Genomic DNA, 21,925 nt, shown 5'->3' on the forward strand with positions numbered 1-21,925 from the left:
CGCTAGTGCTCAGAACATCATGTACGCTATTGCTATATACTGCTTCAAATCAGACGTGACATAAAATATTTGTTAAAGGTTTGACTCAGACTGAGTGGTAGAATTAATGATTTTATCCAATAACTGGCCACGATGATTGCGCCGCCGTACGTGCACTTTCAAATATGGTAGAAGTGGGGAGTCCATTTGGGAAAAGAGAAAGACTTTGTTTTATATTAAAATGCATAACGGTGCTTTGCTTAGAGTTCGGAGGATGCAAATTCAATTTGGTGGGAAATGATCAAAATGGAAGAGGAGAAAGAGGGTGTGAGAGAGGGTATAGGAAACAGCAAGCCAGAGAAGTTGTGTAAAAAGTTGAAACCATATATTTATTGCATATTCGCTAATGTTTGCTCTGCAGGATTCAACATAACATCCAAGGTCTCTGTAAACAAAGGCATGAGTCGTTATGTGCTTGTTGCATATGGACACACTATTGGAACTATAGATACTGCTCTTCTTGCATTTCTGTTTGAAAGGTTACCCTTTTTATCTTTTTTTTTTTTTTTTTTTTTTTTTTTTTTTTTTTTTTTTTTTTTTTTTTTTTTTTTGATTCGACTAACAAGGAATGGAAAAAAAAAAAAAAAAAAACAAAACAAAGAAAAACATATTCCGCAATTTGTTTCCTTTTATAATTGCATTTGCATCACGATATTCAGATGAGAAATTAATTAGGACAAGAACATATATATTGCTTCACAAAAAAATGCGAGCATAAATTAAATAAAAAAAAGTACTCTCTTCCCTTTATTTTATTTTATTTATTTTATTCAAATTTTGATTTTTAAACATAATATAAATTAATATGATATTAAATTTATCAAAAAAATCTTGATATGAGTATGGGGCACCTTTCTTAGTGAAATTACAATATGAAAGAAATTATATCCTCTGGATAATTAATTATTATTTATTCATTGCAGGAAAAATGACAGCAAAATTAGCTTACCAATCGTACGAAATCTCTTCTTCTTGGGTCTACTAGGGTGAGAAATTGAGTAAAGCGTTTGCCAAATAAACAAAGTCATGTTCTTGTCCAGAGCTTGTGTTTTATATTATTATCAAATAATATATAACAAAGTTTTGGCTAGTGGCTAATTTTTAATTTTTATTTTTTTATATATAATTTAAGGCTGTATTAGGGAGGACACTTTTTTATGCCGGACTAGAACAAACTTCACCAGCTTTTGCATCTGCCTTGGGCAACCTAATTCCATCAATTACCTTTATCTTAGCAGTTTTGTTCAGGTATATTATATATATGAATTAAACAAAATCTATCCTTTATATATTCGGAATACTCTTGTTTTAGATTTAATTCTTTATATATAAGATATGCACCACTTTCATGATAACGTATATTCAATCCTAAATATAAAAAGATAACAACTATCTTCTTCTCCTTTTTACTTTTTCCCTAAAAGTAAAAGGTAATAGAATTTTTAACATTGTTCTTGGAGGATGAATTTTGTTGAAAGTTTAGTCATTTGGATAAGCTGTTTTAGAAAGGGCATTTTTAAAACTACATCTAAGTGTTTGGCAAAAATTGTAAAATATGTGATTTGGGTCAATTCAACAATTAAATAATATATTTTTTTTATAGAACAATTAAATAATATTTACCTAAAATAGTTATTTCAGCTGGAAATTATTTAAAAGTCCTATATGCATTAACATTTCCCAATTCAATGTTATTATATAAGATTTAAGTACCACCATTGAAGGGAGAAAAAAAGAAAAAGAAAAGGTAAACACAAAAAGCTAAACGTGGATGGTATATATAGACCACTGTACTTGTAGTACTTTACCCTACAATAAAAAGTAAAGAATTCTGCAGTAGATTTCTAATTTCTCTACATTTGTTCATCACTTTAAAGTTTAAATTGTGAGGTTGCTCTCACTTTACCGATTTGAGGCTTGGACAAAAGAAAGAAGATGAAGCATAGGTTAAGTACCCACTGGCACTTTAGCATGTTGCCGTCGGAGTAAGTGAGAATGTTGGGGTGGGCGGCGACAACAACACAACATATAGTGAATGAAGCATTGGTGAAGGTACCATGAAGATAAAAATGAGATATATATATACATATATATAGGGTTAATTTGAGGAGAGGGAGGGTTTTGAAGTTGATATGTTGGTTATTTAAGATATATTGGGGGGTGAGGGGGGAATTTAGGGATTGAAAACCCAAAAAAAAAGATACGTCCACAATATTTTCTACGTATAGTTGTGAATTCTAAACTTGATGTTTTGGCTATTATAAATAACAAATTCTTCAAAATTGCAAGGTCAAACAAATTGATTTTCACGTTTTTTGATAAAAACGCACATTTTTCTCTTTAAAAAAAAAAATGCTAAATGGACCCAATAATTCAGTTTTAAATTTTTTTTTTCTTTATTGGGTTAACAACAATGATGATTCAAAAAATTAAGGAGAGGTATGAATTTGGTATCTTGAAGCATCTAAATATTTCAAGTTCAAACAATAAAACTTACAAGAGAATGTGTCATTTACCAATATTATCTATCATTTTATTCTTCATACTTTATCACAGTTCCGTCTACTGCAAGTCTACATTCTACAACGCTACTGCTACCACTTACCACACTATACCATTGTCATTGTAGTTTGTCCATAGCACCACCACAACCATTGCCACGATCACAACACCAAAAAAAAATATTGTCACTATCGCAACCACTAAAAAAAACATTATGATAACATATCATTATCACCACCATTGGGGATAAGGTTGATTGTAATAACCTTTTCCACGAGAAAGTATTTGGTATCAAATGATACAATGTCAGTGGTATTAAAACCCAATAAGTGAGAGACACGTCTAGAAAAAGTAACTACCTCACCAACAAATGAAATGTAGGGAACTAACACGAAAATCCCAAACCTGTGAAAAGCAAAATAGAGAAAACACATGGCAAAGAAAAATAATCATACGTACAAAACAATATTTACATGGTTCGGTAATTTGCCTACGTCCACGGAATTGTAGGGATTTCACTATTATCAGGGAAAAATATAAAGTGTGGCAGTATAGTTTTTTTTTTTTTTTTTTTTTTTTCTCTCTCTCTCTCTCAAAAACTACATCAAGAAACCCTAATCACCAAAACAATGGTTTCTATATCCTACGCACAGGATTCATAATGGGCTACAAAATGGGCCAAAAATTTTTCCCGCTATGGCTTGGGCCCATCGGCCCAAGCCTCTGCTCCATGTACTAAGCCTCAGAAAATCTCCTATTAAAAAACCACGCAACATTATTTCGAATTGGGTTGTCATCTTGATCAAACACACCTAGACTCCACAAAGCCCAACAAATTTCCCACTTGGAGACTAGTTCAATCACCAACATCAACCGCAATCCTTCAAAAACAATTCCTCATCCCTACAACTCATCCTCCTGTCCTCAAGCTAGAAGACCAACTGAAGTTGCACACAGCTTCAGCTTCTCGATAGTGACACCCTTAGTCAACATGTCTGTTGGGTTCTTAGATCCACAAATCTTCTCAAGTATTACTAGCTTATCTTCAATAAGGTAACAGATAAAGTGGTATTTTGTCCGTATATGTTTCGACTTTGAATGAAAAGTCGAATTTATAGCAAGAAAAATTGCACTCTGACTGTCACTATGTAAAATTCCTATCTCTTGCTTCTTATCCAATTCATCTAAAAAGCCATGTAGTCAAATAATCTCTTTTCCAGCTTCAATTGCTACAACATACTTAGCTTTTGTAGTAGACAAAGTAACAATCTTTTATAGATTTGAAGCTCAGGATATAGTTGTACCACCCAAAGTAAAAAGAAACCCAGTAGTACTCTTTGTTTGTAATGATTCTCATACCAAGGATTTGCTTTATAGCTCCCAAATCCTTCATTGCAAACTGTTTTGTAAATTGCTTCTTTAGATTATTAACACTACAACAAAATGTATTTTTAGTGACGAAAAAATTTGTCACTAAAAGTCCAATTTTTCTTAGTGACGAAATTGGACTTTTAGTGACGAAATGTGTTTCGTCGCTGTAGCCCCGTCGCTAAAAGTCCTAGCGACGAAAAATTTCGTCACTAAAAGTTTGATTTGTTTTTTTTTAAAAAAAACTTTTAGCAACGAAAACATTTCGTCGCTAAATGTTTTCCTCGCTAAAAACAGTATTTAGTGATGAAAATATTTCATCACTAAAACTATTTCAGTTTATTAAATCATATTTAGTGACGAATAATTTCGTCACTAAAACTATTTTTAAGAAAATCCAAACACATATAGTGACGAAAATTTTCGTTACTAAAATCATTTCTTACAAAATTCCGCTACATTTTGTAACGAAATATTTCGTCACTAAAACAATTTTTTGTTGCTATATTTGTGACGAAAAAATTCGTCACTAAAACTTATTTTCTGTTTTATTATTTTGATGACGTTGATATTAACTTGTAACTTGTCATTACATTATTAAAACCTCACATTTGATTAACACATTTATGAAAAATTGATCCATATATTCCACAAGTTAAAATTAAAACAAGTATCTAATTCAAACTCCGTCCATACAATAATTGTTTGCAACACATACAATAACTTAAGATGTTTTATAACAATACAAAAAATGTAGCATAATATAATTAGAACCAACGGAAAATGTCTTCATATGTCTTCAAATAATGCCAAAAGTAAATCCCCTAAAGCCACCAATAAGAAATCTGCACAAATATAAAAACACTACTACATTGAAATCGTAAAGTAAAAACATTGGCTATGTTATAAGAAACATTTTTAACAATGAATTAAGAATAGCCACACCAATAAATCAAAAATCACAACTCCTAATGTATAAGTTGTAGAAAGCAAATATAAATTTTCAAGTGTAATATAATACAATTAGTTTCAAATGATACATAAAAAATGAAGTATTTTAACTTAAAGATAAAGTACTAACCGATAAGTAAAATAAAGACAACTCATGCATAATGTATTCTAACATCTAAGTCTATAAGCTACTTAAATAAAGTTCTATCTTATTCATAAATGCACAAGTCTATATTAATACTTAAATAAATATACATTGCACACACAAATATATTGACTAATCAACAAGTTTCATTCACATTTGCAAGAAATTAAAAACACTCCCAATATGAATTTAAACTACCTTATAACACCATGCAAGCCACCCGCTTGCTCCAACACAACAACCCACCACAAAACAAATTTCCAACATCACAAGTATATATACAGTTTTATAAGTTTTTAACTAGAATTTACTTACTTTGCTCAAGCTAAATTTACAACTTTCAGAAAAAATCCAAAGTTAACTTGTGTTCTTCACCTTGTTCCTCACAATTTCTTCAGCCACAAAAGAGAAAGAGAGCTGGAGATAAAAGAAAGATAATTTTTAGTTAGCTTTAGCCCACATACAAAAAAAAAAAAAAAAAAAAAAAAAAAAAAAAAAAAAAAAAAAAAAACACCAATATCTAAAGCTTCAAAAAACATATAAATATATATATATATATATATATATATTAATAATCTGGTTATCTTCTTCTTTCTTTTCTTTTTTTACATTCCATTATAAATAATCAGCATCCCAACACCCCCAAGAATGACCACATCGTTACAAAGAGGTCCAAGACTAACATAATATGAACTAATCAATTTTTATATGAGCACACGCTAAACAAAGTTTGAATAAGTAGATGGAAGGGACCAATTGCGATTGATTTTTAAACATAGGTACTAAAAAGTAGGCAAAATGTAGAAATGATCGTCATCCATTAAAAAGGGATCTGTTCAATTCATTAAAAAGGGCGCTGAAAAGGGATTGAACCCATGACTGCACTCCACTAAGGGTGGAATGCTTCAGCCCATTGGTGGTTGTCCAATCAATCTAATCAAACACAAGACACCAAACAGAATGAACAGTGTGAGAAACACTCAACGTACACCATAAGAAAAATGAAATTAAATGTTACTAAGAATCAATTAACATCATCTTTTAGATTAAAAAAAAATTCACTCATCTTAGAAAGAAACACATCTAAAAAAAAAAGCATTTTTCTTTCACCTTAAGCATAGTAATAAGGTACTTTAATCATCCTTTTGTGAAGCTCAACGGTTAAGGGCAGTGGAGAAAGATCTCAACGGTGACAATGGGTGAGAAGCTCACAAATAGAAAAAAGCATCTCTTACCTTCCATGTTGTCAATAGACATCACCATAAAACTTTTCAAACCAAGACTCCATTTGTTTCATTATGAAACGTTTTCTGTCAAAAAATATTTTCATCCCATGCAAGCTTGCCAACAAGAAACCATTCCATTGCTCAACCATAGGTGCAAATCAAATCTAGTTGACTAGATAACGGAGGTGGGGTTGTACGTAGGTAGTAATAAGATAATAACAATGCTTTTGAATAATGAATCCTAGCAATAAGATATAATGAAATATAGCTTAAAATTTAGTCCTAGCAATAATGAAAAAAAAAAAAAGGGTAAACTTCTAATTGTTCATATACACTCAATTCTTATGAACCAAACTTTAAAGAGCCCTGCTATTGCCAAAGATATCACACCTTCTCAATTCTACAGATGCTATTAGCAGCTTCAGACTTGAATTGTTTTTTTTTTTTTTTTCCACATAATTACAATCCTTAATCTAAATACATTATCACTAATATAACACAATTAATAATTAAATTTGAAAAAAAAAAGAATAGAGAGATTGAGCCTTTATTCTAAACCTGTTCAAAAAAAGGCCGTAAACAGCTTTCAAAATCAAAACTTTCAATTTGATCACTAAGCTCCCAGCCGCACTTGAGCTGAAACTAAAATTAAAAACACGAAAGAAAATTAGGTTCAAACAGATTTAAATAAAAATCAAATTTGTAAATTGAAAAAATCAAGTTCAAATAGATGCGAAGGAGGCGAAAGGTCACGGTCAAAATCCTAGATCGCGAACAAATTGCTTTGAAAATGGAGAGGAAAAGATAGCGATTCAAAAATTCGATGCTGCTTCTTTCTCGAGAATTTCTCAAGAACCAAACAAGGCCACTAAAATTTTGTTAAATTTCTGTTCAAAAAAACCCTCATGCGGAAACAAAATTCACAGCCTTAAAGTAAAGATGCGGACAGGTGAAACTGAGTATGAGCGAAAAATAATACCTCGGAGGCGATCCACATCAAACACAATACCAACCGGCTCTCTTTCCCTTAAAGTCTCAACTTCAAAGAAGTAGTTGAACCTTCATTGAAGCTTAAACACTGAATGATGTGATCTGGGTGTTCAAGTTCAACACTACATTACATCATTTATTAGTTAAACTTTCTTTAAAAAAGCACCCACATCAACATGTTACCCCAAATCCAAAAATACCACTATCAACTACAAATTAGCTTTTTTTTCAACAACAAATTTCATGTACATAAAGGAAACAGAAATTGAAAATTCAAAAAAGGAATGGAATGCAAGGTTGTTGGAAGTGTATACCCCATGTCATTTCTCTTGGCAGCATCTCTTATAGCTTTCTGTACACTTTTCTCCTCCCTCTGTATACCTGAAACCAAACCCATCAGATTAGAGAAAACAATCTCAAAATTAAACACACACCCAAGAATCCAAAATCCATGAAAACCAAATAAAAACATAAAATAAAATTGACCCAGTGACTCGACGTTGCGGCACTCTTGGCGAAGCCTACGCTGCCAATTTCTAGGCGTAAAGCTCGAAATCTTCGAGTCTGACTTCGAGCGGCGGAGTGGAGCGGTAGAGAGGGAGAGTGGGAATGACGTCGTTGTGCTTACACAGTGACTCGACTCGGCGAAGGGAGGCGCAAGGTCACCGATGCGAAGGGAGGCGGTCGCCGGTGCGAAGGGAGGCGAAGGGTCGCCGATTCGAAGGAAGGCGAAGGGTAGCCGGTTCGAAGGAATGCGAAGGGTCGCCGGGAATGCGAAGAGTCGTCGGCGATTTGGAGTGGGTATCGGGAAGGCGAAGGGTCGCCGGGAATGCGAAGAGTCGTCGGCGATTTGGAGTGGTATCGGTGTGAGGAAGAGAGTGTCGACTTGGGTTTTGAGGGAAAAAATGAGCTGAGTAAAATATATATATATAGAAAATCTATAGTGACGACCTAGGTTTCGTCACTATTCCTTGCCTTTAGCAACGAATCCGAGTTCATCGCAAATACTTACTTTTAATTTTTGTTTTTCTTTTCAGGGACGACATATTTTCGTCGCTAATTGTCTCCTTCAACGACAAAAAGGGATTTCGTCACTAATAACGTTCTCACTAACACCTTTAGCGACGAAAATTTTCGTCGCAAAAAATTAAACTTTTAGCAATGAAAAGGTTTGTCGCTGTAGCTGAATTTAGTTTGGCACCAACATTTTTCGCTTGGCGCCTGAGTTCAAATTAGTATAAAACTTTTAGTGACGAACTTGGATTCGTCGCTATTGGCTACCTATAGTGACGAACTTGGATTCGTCGCTAATAATGTACTGATATTTATGATTTTATTTTTAGCGACGACTTATTTTCGTCACTATATGTTATATTCAGCGACGAAATAGTTTTCGTCACTAATAGTGTTCTCACTAACACCTTTAGCGACGGAATTTTTCGTCACAAAAAACTTAAACTTTTAGCGACGAAAAATTTCGTCACTGTAGCTGAATTTAGTTTGGCGCCATCATTTTTTGCTTGGCGCCTGAGTTCAACATAAGATATAGCGACGAAATCTAATTTTCGTCGCTAAATATTACTAATTTTTTTATGTATAGCGACGAAATATAAATTTCGTCACTATATAGTACTTTTTTGTGCGGAAAAAATTTTCCTCACTAAAATTCGTCACTGAAACTACATTTTGTTGTAGTATAATCTCCTCAATGCTAGACCCTACAATGAGCATATCATCCACATACAACAGTAAAATGATGTAAGAATTGCCAAAGAACTTAACATAGCAATAGTGAGCAGCTTCACATCCCTTGAACCTAATTCTATGCATAAAACTGTCAAATTTCTTATATCACTGTCTTGGAGTAAGTTTTAGGCCATACAAGCTCATTCTTAGTTTGCAAACTAGATTCTCTTGTCCCTGAACAATAAACCCTTTTGGCCGAATCATGTAAATGTCTTCCTCCAAGTCTCCATGAAGGAATGCCATCTTCACATCTAATTGCTCAAGATGTAAATTTTCTACAACCACCATTCCCAGTATCAGTCTGATTGTTGACATCTTCATAACTGGAGAAAATATTTTTGAGTAGTTAATGCCCTTCTTCTACTGGAACCCTTTGACAATTAATTTAGCCTTGTAATGCTTGCTACCATCATGCTCATTCTTTACCAACTTGTTGTACAAAGCCTTCTTTCCTATTGGCAATTTAGTCAATTCCCATGTCTAATTTCCCAACAAGGAATCCATCTCATCCTTTATGGCTAACTCCCACTTGTTTGAATTTTCATCCTACAAGGTTTCATCATAACATTCTAGCTGACCACCATCAGTCAACAGGAGATAACTTAGAGCGGGTGAATAACGCTATGAAGGTTTAATGGTCCTGGAAGATCTGCGGACTTTAGCTACAAGTGTACTTTGATCTACCTGTGAATCTACATTCTCCTTATCTTCTTCACCCCTTTTCTGGATAGTACTTTCAGTCAATTCATCTAAGTTGACAATTTCAAATTTTTTTTGATCTATCTCTGTAACATCTGGCACTACAGTTGACCTATCCTTGTACATAACCTGTTCATTGAATATCACATTTCAACTTTTAATGATTTTTCTGTTTTGTTCATCCCAAAATCGATAGCCAAATTTCTCATCACCATAGCCAATGAAAAAACATATTTTAAACTTTGTATCAAGTTTACTACGATCAGCAGAATCAATATGAACATAATAAACACAACAAAAAACTTTTAAATTGGAAAACTTTACCTTTTTACCACTCCAAACCTCTTCAGGAAGTCTGAACTCCATGGGAACTGATGGTCCTCAATTTATTAGGTAAGCTGCAGTACTAATAGCATCAGCCTAGAAAGTTTTTGGTAATCCAGCATGCAACCTCAGCTCATTGAGAGTTCTGTTCATGTGCTCAGCCACACCATTCTGTTGTGGTGTCCCAGAAATAGTCTTCTCCATCTTGATTCCATGTGCAACACAATAATCATTGAACTCTCCATCTATGTACCGTTCTCCATTGTTTGACCTCAAACATTTTACTTTCAGACCTATTTTCGTTTCAACCATAACTTTCTACTTCTTAAAAGTCTCAAATACATCAGATTTATTTTTTAGAAAATAAACCCATACCTTTCTACTTGAGTCATCAATGAAAGTGATGTAATACCTTGAACCTCTAAGGGATGTAATCGGAGAAGGCCTCCACAAATCAGTGTGTACTAACTCCATTTTTTCAGCCTTAGGTGTCTTGTCAATTTTCAAAAAGCTCACATTTTTTTGCTTTCCTAAGATGCAACTTTCACACATGTCAAAATCAACGGATTTCAATTTTGTTAGTTTCCCTTTTGACGACAGCATCTTCATCCCTTTATCACTCATATGATCAAGTCTGCAGTGTCATAAGCTTGTATTAGTACTTGCTTCAGTAACTGCAATTGTGTCTCTTGGACTTGAGGTCTTATATAGAGTACCAGTCTTCTTTCCACAGGCCAATACTCTAACTCCCTTTGTAACCTTCCAAGTACCACCAACAAATAGTATTTTATGCCCTTCACCATCAAGTTGTCCAACAGAAATCAAATTCCTCCTCAAGCTAGGAATATGTCGAACCTTCTTCAGTAACCAAACAGATCCATTGGGCAACAATATCTGGACATCTCCCATACCCACAACATCCAAGACTGTACCATCAGCCAAATACACCTTATTGAATTCACCTGCAACATAGTTCTGCATGATTTCTTGGTGTGGAGTGGTAGGAAACAAAGCTCCTGAGTCCAAAACCCGATCATTAAGTGGGCTATCTACTGCAAGAAGTAATGCATCCTGTACCTCTTCTGTTAGAGCATTAGTAGAATCATCTTCATTCTTCTTCTTAGGACTTTTGCATTGCCTCCTAAGGTGACCCGTTTCCCCACAATTCCAGTATTGTACTTGTTGGCTTGATCTAGATTTACTTATGTTCCGATTAGAATTTCTGGATTTTGATCTGCCCTGATTTGAAATTCTGTTATTACCTCTACCACTTGTCTCAAGGTTTAGGGCAAAACCAGATCCTGAGGTTTCATTTGCATCTCTTCTGCGAATCTCGTTAACCAAAATTAAATCTCGTATGTCATTATACTTTAGTTTTTCTTTTCCTGTAGAATTGCTTACTGCCATCCTCATTGCCTCCTAACTGTTTGGCAAAAAAGCCAAAACGATCAATGCACAGATCTCATCATCAAAATCAATTTCTACATATGATAATTGATTTGTGATAGTGTTAAATTTGTTCAAATGTTGTGCTACTGATGCATTCTATGCCATCTTCAAATTGAATAATTTCTTCATCAGATGCACATTGTTGTTTGCTGATGGCTTTTCGTACATAGCAGACAAAGCCTTCATTAGATCTACTGTGGTCTTCTCCTTTACAACATTGTGTGCAATAGACCTAGACAGAGTTAACCTGATGACTTCCAAAACTTGTCTGTTAAGAAGGGCCCATTCCTCATCCTTCATAGTTGTAGGTTTTTCCCCTAGAAGCGACAAATGCAACTTCTTCCCATAAAGATAATCCTCAATTTGCATTCTCCAAAATCCAAAGTCTGTGCCATCGAACTTTTCTATTCCAGACGCCTTTCCTACTTCCTCTGCCATTTCTCCCACTCAAACCTAACCCTAGGTTCTGATACCAGTTGTAGGGAATTAACACAAAATTCCCAAACTTGTGAGAAAAAAAATAGAGAAAACACATGTCAAAGAAAAATAATCACATGCACAAGACAGTATTTATATGATTTGGCAATTTGTCTACGTCCACGGAGTTGCAAAGATTTCACTATTATCAGGGAAAAATATAAAGTGCGGCAATACAGTTTTTTTTTTCTCTCTCAAAACTACATCAAGAAACCCTGATCACCAAAATAACGGTTTCTATATCCTACGCACAAGATTCACAATGGGCTATAAAACAAGCCAAAAATTTTTCCCGCTACGGCTTGGGGCTATCGGTCCAAGCCTCTGCTCCATGGACTAAGCCTTAAAAATTTCCCATTAAAAAACCATGCAACATTATTTCAGGTCAGGTCGTCATCCGAATCAAACACAACAAGGATTCACAAAGCCCAACATGAAAGACATGTGTTAGTAGGTAGTTATTTTTGCACACATATCTCTTGTTTATTGGATTTTGATATGGATAACATGGTATTATTTGATACAAAATTCTTTTTCCTTTTTTCACACCTAAAAATAGTTGAATTTTGTGTACTGAGTATGACCATTAATTACCACTATCACTACTATACCACTGTAATTCTTATTTAATTATGCTCACCAATTTGGTTGTATCCACCAATCTATTGGTTGTATTAAATTCTCAAGAATGTTGCTAAATTCTTGTAGCCAATTAAGGCTGTGTTTGGCAATAGCGGAAAAAGCTAGCTTTTAGCTAATTTGGCTTATTTTAAGTTGGACACGTGACACATTTATTATTTGCAGGGCCCACTTGCTACTTTTTCAAGAGCAAAATATCATTTGCAAGTGTTTGTGGACCCACTTGCTACATTTTAGTTTACTTTTTTTAACACGGCTATGGGTCCCCTAGGTTCCACATGACTTTTTCTTTCACTTCTTTTTCTTTTTTAATATTTTTCTATCATACTTTCAACAAAAAAATTTTAGCAAAAAATTAAATAAGCTGTGTTAGGTTCTAAGGATTAGGAACTAATGTATTAGAACTCTAATTTGTATTGTTGGCAAACCATGATCAAAACAGGTTTTAGTTTGTTTAGACTTGCTCAAAGTATATGCGTTTTATGTAAAGTTGGAATCGAGTTACTGCAGAATTTATTATGCAATTCAGTCTGGCTCGATCGATCGAGAATTAGACTCGATCGATCGAAACTCGGCAAAATGTTTTTCTTCAGAATTCTTCCAACTCAGCCCAAGTCCGTTTGACATGTAGGGTTTTATGTCTTGTCTAAAGTATAAAAGGGAAAACCCTAGCTACGTTTTTTGTTGTCCATTATGCTGTGTGTGTGAATATTTTGTGAGATCAAGAGGTGGTTGCCTTCACACATACTTAGGGTTTCCAAGATTCAAGACTATGTCAAGAACTTGGTGATTGATTCAGTTGCTGCATTAAAGAGTTTAAAGAAACACAAGTGGGTGTGCTTGTATTTGCTGGAGAATCCAAGAAAGCAGGAGTCTGTGGTCTTGGAGTTCGCACGTGGTCGTGTCAGTAAGTTTCTACTGGTGGATAGCAATAGGATGTTAGTGGTCTAAGTCCTATTGTAAAATTTTGATTCTTTTATAGTGGATTCAGGTTTACCTTGAGGATAGTTAGGTTAAATCCTCCCCTGGTTTTTATTAGTTTGGTTTCCTGGGTCATCATATCTTTGTGTTCTTTATATTCCGCACTTTACATTGATATGATTATATGATTGTGTTAACCTAGATCTGAAATTTGGACGAAGTAATCACTTGGCTAATTTACTAGGTTAATTAAGTTGTGTTTTAAGGGGTCTAAAAACAAACAAGCTATTTCCAAACGAACCCTAAAACTCACATGGTCCAAATCCCACCTTCCTCAACTATCTAATTATTTTTTTGAGAGAGTTTAAACCTATGACGTCCACTCTTGATGATAACTTTTTATTATCAGACCAAGACACCAATCGGTTTTTGGTGTAGGCGGAGATTGAACCCAGATCTCTTATTCAACTATCAAAGACTTTACCATTTAAGCTAATTAGAATCCACTCAACTATCTAATTATAATAAGAAAAAAAAATCCTCAACTATCCAATTATTAATTATATGAAAAAAAAAAACCTAAAAATGTCGATGTGCTACAATTACCTTTTATAATTTATATGCTTAACATGCCCATTTGATTATTATAATTATTTGCATTTTTAATATATTTTTTTAATTTTTATATATGAACATTTTATATATTTTTTATTTTTATGAAAATGATTCTAAATTAAAAAAAAAGCTAAAATTATTATCAATTTATAAATAAAAAAAATTCTAAAACTATTATTAATTTATGATTAAAAATTTATAAATTGTTCTTATCATAAATTAATATATAATTTGTGTCACATTAATAACATAATAACTAAATTTTTATTTTTTTTGTTTTGTTGCGTTTAAAAGTTGACACATTATAGTAGTTTGTAAAGCCTATGTAACTTTATAGTATCTGCAACGTTACAAGATTCCAAATTATCTATTGATTCTTGATTCGTGAGTAGCTAAGTTTTGCTTGGCATGTTAGGATGGAGAAATAAAAGATTTCAAAGCATGGTTCTTGTTAAATATTAGCATTGATACACCGTATTGAATATGCTAGTATAGATGCGGAAGTGAAAGCATAAAATATAAAACACGATAACACACGAGGGTTATGTGATTCATCCTAATGACCTACATCCACAGAGGAAACCCTAAAGGGCTACATCAATAATATATTATAGTGTAATACAAATCCTGTGTTACAATAAATCATAATATGTGTATATATAATAGACTAAACCCTAGACTAACAGACTTCTAGTAGAAGTAAGAGACTTGACTTACACACAAAGTAGAATTAAGCTTGGGCTTATGCTAATGGGCTAATATATATTTAACACCCCCTCTCAAACTCAAGATGGAAGTTTGATGAAATCTTGAGATTTGATAAAGTTGAGAAGATCCCTTGAATGAAGTTTGGCTCTGTGACAGTAGTTTGAGGAAGGCAATGGTCTTGCAGTGTTGATGCGACTTCTAACAATGGCTTGACTATACCGGAGAGTTTTGACAACAGTAGTAGGAAGCCAAAGAATATGAACACAGCGCAAAAAAAAAAAAAAAAAAAAAAAAAAAACACCGAGGAAGACAAAGATTGCTCTTAAATATACCATAAGGACAGAAAACCATGGCCATAAGAAGGTGGCTCTGATATCATGTTAAATATTAGTATTGATACACTATGTTGAATATGCTAGTATAGATGCGGAAGCGAAAGTATAAAGTATAAAATACAATAACACACGAGAGTTACGTGGTTCAGCCTAACGGCCTACATCCATGTAGGAAACTCTAAAGAGTTACATCAATAATATATTATAGTGTAATACAAATCCTGTGTTATAATGAATCATAACATGTGTATATATAATAGACTAAACCCTAGACTAACAGACTTCTAATATAAGTAAGAGACTTGGCTTGTACACAAAATAGAATTAGACTTGGGTCTATCCTAATGGGTTAATATATCTTTAACAGTTCTCAAGCCAAGATATTGGGAACCGTTGCGTTTTCTGGTGCAGCACTCATGACCCTATACAAGGGTATCACTGTCATTTCTCTCCATACTCAGCACTCGAATCAACTTGTGACCCCATCAAAAGCATTCATAGACAAGGAGTCCATAAAGGGCTCCCTCATGCATGTCACTTCATACGTTTCATTGTCAGCTTTCTACATCCTACAGGTGATTCTGAGTTGATATTTACAAAATAAATTTTTTTATACAACTAATTCATTATAGAAGTGATCATTGCAATTGGAGGCCACTATGCCTTATGTTCACTATGTTAAACATACTTGTATTATAATAATAAGGATTACAACCACATATATTGGAAACTAATGCATGTTCGAATTTAAATTTGACAAAAGATTCATAAAATTATAAACTAATACGCATATATGACTATTGCAGACAATTACAATTAAGATGTATCCAGCACCACTAAAACTTACATCATTAACGTGCTTATCGGGTTCTATACTCTCCACTATCATGACAGCAATTTTGGATCATAAATCTTCATCATGGAAATTGTCATGGAACATCAGCCTTCTTGCTCCAATTTTTAGTGTAAATTTTTGAATGCCACACCCATCTTTTCCTATTTCCAGAGATTTGAGAAAAGCTAATTCTATAGTAATTTAATTTTTTTCAGGGAGTTGGGATTTTTGGAATTACAGTATATGTTCAAACATTGGCAATTAGACTAAAAGGACCGGTTTTCATGACAGCGTTTTAACCATTGTCCACATTAATAGTAGCCATTATGGGACTACTAATTTTAGAAGATGCTTTATACATTGGAGGGTAAGTTATATATATTGATTCTTGAGATAGCTTTGGTGAAAAAGGAGTATTCTAAGGGGAAAAATGCCAAAGGTATAAATTTAGAATTAGTAATTCTTATACTCTCCACTTTGATTAATTCCAGTGTTATTGGAGCTACCTTGATAATTCTTGGACTTTACACCACGCTATGGGGGAAGGAAAAAGAGAAGGTGGAGAAACTGTCGAAGGAAACCCTGTCCGAGCAAGTTAATGAAATCAACCAAGAGAAGTAATAGAGAGGTAGATAAATTTGTATTGGAATTGTACATTATCGGCTAAGGATATTATAATCACTTTATTTTAAAATTTTGCCCAAATGCTAGCTAGTATATATCATACAAACCTCTGCACCAAAAAATGCATCGGAGTTTTTATCTGATTTTTTCTTAACTCTATTATCTACGGGACAGATTTTGGCTCTAAAAGATGCATTGGAGTTTTTATCTAATTTTTTCCTTCAATCTATTATGTACAGGACAAATTTTGGCTCCAAACTGATTTAAAAATATTATTTTCAACCCATTATGTGACAAATCTATTAGACTATCTATTTGTATTATTTAAACAAGTCACATAAATCATTAAAAAACCTTATGACTAAAACTACACAAAAATGATCACTTTAATTGTCACATCATGATGTGGAGCAAGATAGCCTAAAATTAGTTTGGAGTCAACCTTTTTCCGTATCTACTCGTAACTAGACGTGGAAAAGCAAGTTGAGATTCGCCGACACGACCCAAACTCAAAGGAAAATACCCAACTTGAACCTGAAGGTTGACAAGTGACCCAACTCGTTTTTTCTTTTCTTTTCTTTTTTATTTTATTTTTTAATAGGTGAACCTAACCCAACCTGGTTAACCTGTGACCTGATTTGTTTGTTAAAAATAATTTTGTGTAAAAAAAAAAAAAATTAAGATATATATGGTTGGTTTACTTGTTTATTTTGTGCTTTATAGTGCATAACTCAAAACTAAATTCACAAATATAATGCATGAGATTATTATTACTATTTTTTTTAATAGAAAGAATTAATTTTTATTAAATTTTTTGGGATAATGAAGTTATATATAGACATGTATGAGAAGTATTCATAAGTGTGAAAAAAGTGAACGCAAAGTATATCAATAAAATTGACATAAATTATGGATACTTTGGCTTATATTTTAACAGTTCATAGCCAAAATAAAAAATTGTATTTCCTGGAATGTGTGTTACTTAATAATGACACGATATTCATAAAAAAAACAATATATAAATACATAAACAATCAAAATTTGATGTATATTTCCATATTAAAATAGAGTGCCAACCACATTGCATCTAAAATTAAACACAATTATTAGATTATTTTTCAATTAGGGTAGAGAGCCAACTCGCCTAATCAGAAGATAAAATAATAAAGTACTTAAACAATGTATAAAGTAGATTGAATATGAGTGACTGAGAAAAACATTCAATGGGTATGTTATTGGGGAGATTAAACATTCAATATATTCTCAAATCATAATGAATCTATGATATACTTAAAAATCATATTAAATCTTAAAAACTTGTCAACATGTAATAATTCCAAATATTAAATCAATCTCAAAATTCAATCATCAATCCATAGTAAGCGCATAGATAATCCCAAGAACACATGATAAAAATATTAGGTTTCACCTCTAACCCTAGCTAAAGATTTAGTTACACATAATTATGAAAAAGAAATCCATAAAAATGCTACTAATCGTCTAAAAAAATAAAACAAAAGATGAGAAAATGTTCTAGGGTTTTTCCCATCCTATAACCTTAGTCTCCTCCAAAAGAAACACAAAAAATCCATCAAATTTAGGATGAGAATCCCTTGATTTTTTGAATTTTATCCACCGTCAGCTTTTAGCTCACTTTTGACTTTCAATTTTTTTTTTCCTGAATTTGTGGTAAACTACAAAGTTGTATATCTTTGAGTCTTCTTTCCGTGGCCATTAGAATCAGGTCCATCGGACATTGGTGCAAGAAATTATGGCAAAAATATAGTGCCAGATGTTTCCATATCAGGATTTTTCCAATTTTGGCTTGAACAAATTTCTTTCTTCCCTTTTTTATTCTTCAACGTGTTAGGGTCATACTTTTTAATAGTTGGCATATCCTTTGACAAAAAGCATTTTACTTGTATTTGGATAGTTTTAAGTAGATTTTAGAACATCATGAAGTATGTTTTACAAACAAGACTATGAAATTATTGAAGACATGAAGACTACACAAAGAAACAAGTGTGAAAAGTTGAAAATAGTGAACCTTGACACAAGCTCGATACTACTCTATCTATCGAGCTTCGCAGATCCAGAAATTCCAAATCTGTTTTTTGGCCTATGATGATTCGGACTTCTAGGGCTTTGTTCACTAAACTTCTAGATGATATAGAATTATTTTATAGCCATCATCATACATAGAGAATCTATATACTTACTGTGAAGCTATTGCATTCGTATACACTTTAGGGTTTTGTGATCGAGTGTTTCCTTCTCTTCAAGTGTATTGAAGAACTTTGCATCCAATAACGAGCTTCAAGTTGCCAAGAGTTAGCCATGTACTGGGATTTCGGCAAAGGGAAGAGGTCTCTACCAAATCAAGACCAAATGAGGATTGGTGCAAGGATTCTATGTAGGTAGGGACTTTGGGATAGACCAGGTTTGGGGTAAGATAGCTTGTACTTGTAATCTCTTGATTTTGATTAGTGATTCTTCCTAGTGGTGAATATTTTTAAGAGAAAAACACATGTAATTAAACATGAAAACTTTAAGATAATAGTGTAATTAAACATGAAATTGATGTGATATTGCCTACCAAAACTAAGATAATAGTGTAATTTTAAGTAATCAACATTAGATTATGAAATTAGTTTTCGAGATTGTAAATTTCTTATATATTTTTTGTCAAATTAGCTATCCAATAGAGCATTTGTAATTTTGTATTATGTTTTGGCATATTGATATTTAAAAGAAACTTGTGCTTTTTAATTATGATGATGCAGAAAATCGTTAGTGAGTTGATCATCCACACGTGCAGTGATTGAAGTACCTGAAGAACAAAAAGAAAGAAGAACCTACAGAGAGCACTGGTAGAGTATTGGCCAAAGACCCTCCGAAAGTTAAGTTAGTGTTAGAAGAATCTCCAATAACTCAAAGTGTAAGAATTAGGAAATTTCACATACCTTGCAGAAGAGAAGACTCGGTACTTATATAGTGGTGTAGGGCTGACTGAGATCCCATGAACGTAGTATCTTTCCTTGTAGGGGAGATATGGAGTTTATGTTCCAAGATCTTAGGGCTTTGCTTTCCATACTAGGAAGATAAGAATATGTAGGAGGATTTTTGGGCGTGGTGTGTAGGTTCTTTCTATATATGGAGATATGAGTGGAAACATGCACAAAATGGCACGGGACTAAGTGTGCTCTCCCGTCAGTATGCTTGCTAGCTTGACGGGTGCCTTCTTACCCAATGAGCAAGGTGAACAAAGGTATGGAGGGGGCCTTCCAAGCCGACGAGCGCTCCAATCCCGAAGGGTGTTTAAGCGTCAATACTGTACCGGTATGTATACTGGAATCGAAATGCCAATGTTTCGTACCGGTTTAAATACTGACCATACCGGCCGATTTTAGGCACCATCGGCCGGTACAGAAAAAAGCTTTTTTTTTTTTTTTTTTTTTTTTTTTTTTTTTAATATGATAGAATGGTAACTTATTTGCATTAACTTATTAGTATTATTTATTTCTTAGTATGCAATGAACAATTAAGCTTTCTTTTTTTTTTTCTTTTTTTTTTTCTTTTTGTTCTGAATTGAGGTAATATTTTATGGTAAACTTTTATATTTATTATAATACACACACACACACATATATATATATATATATATATATATATATTTGTAAATATAGAAAATAACGGTACACCAGTATTGACCGGTACCGAAATATATCATTTCACTGGTCAAACCGGTATAGTCTCCGGTATGAGATTGACTCCCCTGTGTTTAAGTCTTGAAGGGCAAAGAGAGTTAGAAAAATTCTTCGTAAAAGTATTCCTTATCAAATTATACTTTCAAAAGGTAGACTACACTCATTTTTGTTTGTACTTTTTTTTGTTAGCTATGTTGGGATTTGTATATTTTTATAATTCTTAAACATGTATCAATTTGTTGATCCTAACACTTTCTCGATATGTATGGTGAACTCAAAGTAATGCATTTCACACCCAGTAATTTGTTGTAAAAAATATTCATGTGAAAAATATGGATTAACCCAACCCAACTTGCAACCTGATCAACTTGACCAGTTTCGAACCTGTTTAAAATAATTTTTTGTTTCGATCTGAGCCTAATGACCCAACCTGCCCATTTTGCCAACCTAACGATTTTCTTTCAATGTTTAACCAATTTGATACTAAAGATTCACAATAAGCTCTCGTATTAGCCTACCATCTTTTACAATACCTTCGAAACCACAAGTGCAATACATTTCTACACATTTTCATGATGCATCCCTTTGTATTATGCAAGGAATGAATAAGTAAGGTCGACCCATCAAATATCAGGGCAGTTTCAAATCTAATTACTAAGCGGCCAAAATACACTCTTGATCTCTAAATTTTAGCACATGAGCAATTTTAGTTCTAAAGTTTAAAGTAATCACTTTCAATCTCTAAATTAAAGCAATGACATGTAAGTTTTTTGTTTGGCCACATCCTCTAAGGAACTTAAAGCGATCACTTTAAACTTTAAACACTAAAATCACCCATGTACTAAATTTTGAAAGACCAACTGTGTATTTAAGTTATTTTAAACTTTCAAATGATTTTCAATTAGTCTGCAACAACATTGATTTACATTTACATTTATTGTTCATAAACAGTGGAATGTAACTAATAATTTTCCTAAAATTAGAAGAGAAATGACAAACAACATTTCTAAGCAAAATGGTTTTTTTTTTTTTCCTTCTTCTATACACACCAAGTGAAGACCTCTATAAGGGTGGTGAGAGCAACATAATGAAGCCCACCAAGAGCATAACAAAGTGTGTTAATTGTGGGGTGCTTAACACCTTTCCTGAATGTAACCAAAATTCTGGATCTATGTCTACAGTTTAAACATTTCATTCTTAGCGCTTAAGAACCCTTACGGAATCCTTTAGTTAATAGGAAACAAAAGTAATTAAACACGTGACCAATAATCATAACCAAAAATCCCATGATTGGTTACAATTCCTAAAATTTAAAGATAAATAAAAGAGGCTCACTCGTATACACATCATCATAAGACACTTGTCCCCAAGGCCCTAGAAATTTGAGTATCGACAATGTTGCTGTTTATCTAATGTGAAAGTGAAATTGTACTAATCACAATTTATCAATTCAATAAGTTATAAAATTTATTGAATCTAATATATCTCTAGTGTTTTAGTATTATCAGTTAATTATAAAGATCAGCATATATACACCATATTGACATGTTAACCTTTTTGTTTAAAGGTAATTGACATGTTAACTTTAAAAAAAAAATGTCTACCATGTAGTGTCATTAAGAACT

At 33.1% G+C, this 21,925-nt stretch overlaps 1 pseudogene; it reads left to right on the top strand.

The window, feature by feature from the left end:
• The first annotated feature begins 276 nt into the window (after positions 1-276).
• On the top strand, positions 277-16,590 carry LOC115985581 (annotated as a pseudogene).
• Positions 16,591-21,925: the final 5,335 nt, after the last annotated feature.

Source organism: Quercus lobata, chromosome 4 (assembly GCF_001633185.2).
Source record: "Quercus lobata isolate SW786 chromosome 4, ValleyOak3.0 Primary Assembly, whole genome shotgun sequence".
NCBI classification, from domain to species: domain Eukaryota; kingdom Viridiplantae; phylum Streptophyta; class Magnoliopsida; order Fagales; family Fagaceae; genus Quercus; species Quercus lobata.